This window comes from Stegostoma tigrinum, chromosome 41, assembly GCF_030684315.1.
Source record: "Stegostoma tigrinum isolate sSteTig4 chromosome 41, sSteTig4.hap1, whole genome shotgun sequence".
NCBI lineage: Eukaryota > Metazoa > Chordata > Chondrichthyes > Orectolobiformes > Stegostomatidae > Stegostoma > Stegostoma tigrinum.
The window spans coordinates 5,903,195-5,906,263 of record NC_081394.1 but is presented as its reverse complement, the minus strand read 5'-3'; the positions used below and the strand labels follow the sequence as shown (position 1 = coordinate 5,906,263).

The window sequence follows — 3,069 nt, the reverse complement described above, 5'->3', positions numbered from 1 at the left end:
TCTACTTCCTCTGGCAGCTCATTCCATACACGCACCACCCTCTGTGTGAAAAAGATGCCCCTTAGGTCCCTCTTAAATCTTTCCCCTCTCACCTTAAACTTGTGCCCGTCTCGTGTTGGACTCCCCCCGCCTCTGTGGGAAAAGATCTTGTCTCTTCACCCTATCCAGGCCCCTCATGATTTTATAAACCTCCATAAGGCCACCCCTCAGCCTCCAAAGCTCCAGGAAAATAGCCCCAGCCCATTCAGCCTCTCTCTGTAGCTCAAACCCTCCAAACCCAGCAACACCTTTGTATAGACCTGACAAGGTGTGGAGCTGGATGAGCACAGCAGGCCAACCAGCATCACGGGAGCAGGAAGGCTGACCTTTAGACCCGAAATCTTTTCTGAACCCTTTCAAGTTTCACAACATCCTTCCTATAGCACGGAGACCAGAACCGAACGCAGTGTTCCAAAACTGACCCACAGCAATAGCATGACTTCTCAACTCCTACACTCAGTGACTAAAATTGAGCCATTTTAGTGTTTAATCTCCAGGTTTATGATGATTTCTCAACATGTGATGCTCTTCACTGCCCTATTGTACATCATTTCTGTATCTGTCCCTCCAAATTGTGTTCAGTGGAAAGGAGCCAGGAAAGGTGAGGCGTGATTGAGAGAGAGCAGAAGAAGTGGGTCAAAAGTGAAAAAGATAGAGAGGTTGCAATCAAGATATACAGTGAAATGTTCAAGGTAGAGAGATGGTGAGAGAGATAGAGAGAGTGAGTCAGAGATAGAGATATAGGGAGGGTGTCATAGATTGTGATGGTTCAAGAGATTGGGAGAAGAGCAAGGGGAGATAAAGAGAGTGAAAGGGCTCGAGAGAAGGAGAGATAGAGATAGGGAGTGATGAGATAGAGCAAGAGAGTGAGGGAGAAATTGAGAGAGAAAGCACTTGAGAGATAAAGTGTGGTTAAGAGGTGGGGAGATGTACAGATAGAGCTATAGAACTACATCAGGAGATAGAGAGAGAGAGAGAGTGCATTCATGAGAGATAGAGAGAGAGAAGGAGAAATAGACTGAGAGACATAAAGAGATGGAGTGCTAGAGAGATAGATACACAAAGCAACAGAGAGAGAAAGAGAGGCATGGAGAGATGGAAAGAGGGAGAGAGTGAGACAGAGAGATAGAGAGCATTCAAGAGAGATATTGTGAGGCTGAGAGATAGTGATGAAGAGAAAGAGATAGAGGGATAAAGATGTAAGGAGAGAGATGGTGAGGGAGAGAATGAAAGAAATGTAAAAAGATGAGCAGTAGAGAGGGAGAGAGAGAGATTTGGAGAGGGATGAAGGGATAAGGAGCTAAAGGGAGAGATTGTGAGGGAGAGAGAGAAAGAAAGAGAAAAGGAGAGAGAAACAGGGTGGGTGAGGGACAGAAGAGAAAGATAAAGACATAAGGAGAGATTTGGAAAGAGGTGTAGTGAGAGATACTAGGGGAGAGAAAGACCGTTAGAGATATAAAGAGAAAAGGAGACAGAGAGAGGGGGATAGTGAGGGAGAGTTAGCGAGATAAAGAGAGAGAGGGTGGGGGAGTCAGGGACAGAGAAATCATCATTACCTTGGGCAGAGAACTGTCAGGAATGAACAGGACAGGATTTTCCCTTCTACAAGGCCAGGCAAGGAGCAGAAAGCAGGATCCCAGAGCAGCCAGAGGAAGGTGCCAGTGTGTCTGCCAGTGCAGATCAAGAGGCTGGCGTTGGGAGCCAATTCTAGTGGAGCTTGTCTATTGGCCAAATCACAGTCTGATGGAGCGTGGCCAATGGGATGGCAGGGCAGGGGAGGAGGTAGTGAAGGGTGGAGGGTAATGCAGATGAGGGTACAGGGTGGGGTAGGAGTGAGTGTGTGTGTTGGGGGGGTGGGGTGGGTGCGTGATGTTCTGGAAGGTTGTGATGTGTACAGATTGCAGTTTGGCAGTGAAAGATATCTGCTGATGCGTTGGTTTGAGCTGAGCTTCAGGGTGAGCTACAATTGGTGGAATACGAGGCCGTTGTTAGAGCGAGGGATCAGCTCGGAGAATGGGACAGCTCACTGGATAATAGCCGGGCCCAGAACTAACGCTGCCCTTTCACATATCCCCTTTCAGCCTTTTATATTGTCAGAATAAGCTCACAATCCTCACTCTGCGATCGAGCTCCCTGCTCCGCTAACTCAGCAACTCTCTCCTCACTCGGCACCTCCTGTGCCCAGTTTGTTCCTCGCACAGGAAGAGCCCATTTCGTCCCTCACCTGCTAATCCCTACCTCCATGGGGTTCCTACATCAGCACACAACCCACACCACAAAAGCAAGGACCACAAACCTAAGTTTTAAACATATATAGTGTCAATGCTGAGGGAGCGCCACGCTGTCAGAGGGTCAGTGCTGAGGGAGCACCGCACTGTCAGAGGGTCAGTGCTGAGGGAGAGGGCACTGTCGGAGGGTCAGCGCTGAGGGAGTGGGCACTGTCAGAGGGTCAGTGCTGAGGGAATGGGCACTGTCGGAGGGTCAGTGCTGAGGGAGCGCCGCACTGTTGGAGGGTCAGTGCTGAGGGAGTGGGCACTGTCGGAGGGTCAGCGCCAAGGGAGTGGGCACTGTCAGAGGGTCAGTGCTGAGGGAGTGGGCACTGTCGGAGGGTCAGTGCTGAGGGAGTGGGCACTGTCAGAGGGTCAGTGCCGAGGGAGCAGGCACTGTTGGAGGGTCAGTGCTGAGGGAATGAGCACTGTTGGAGGGTCAGTGCTGAGGGAGTGCCGCACTGTCAGAGTATCAGTGCTGAGGGAGCGATGCAATGTCGGAGGGTCAGCACTGAGGGAGCGCCGCAGTGTTGGAGGGTCAGTGCTGAGAGACCGGGTACTGTCGGAGGGTCAGCGCTGAGGGAGCAGGCCCTGTCGGAGGGTCAGTGCTGAGGGAGCGGGCACTGTCGGAGGGTCAGCGCTGAGAGAGCGGGCACTGTCAGAAGGGCTGTATCTCAGTTGAGAGATAAAGTTGAGGACTTACTTGTCATCTTGTGTCTCTGTGCAATAACTTGCTCGGGACATATTTGGGAAAACGCTGAAC

General features: G+C 51.0%; 1 protein-coding gene across 1 annotated transcript in view; it reads right to left on the bottom strand.

The window, feature by feature from the left end:
• Window positions 1-1,695, bottom strand: part of LOC125448467 (lens fiber membrane intrinsic protein-like) — a 14,922-nt gene extending 13,227 nt beyond the window's left edge. The window contains exon 1 of the mRNA XM_059641322.1: window positions 1,596-1,695. The gene's annotated coding sequence lies outside the window, so the exon portion shown is untranslated. The remainder of the gene's footprint in view (window positions 1-1,595) is intronic.
• Between the last annotated feature and the right edge of the window lie 1,374 nt (window positions 1,696-3,069).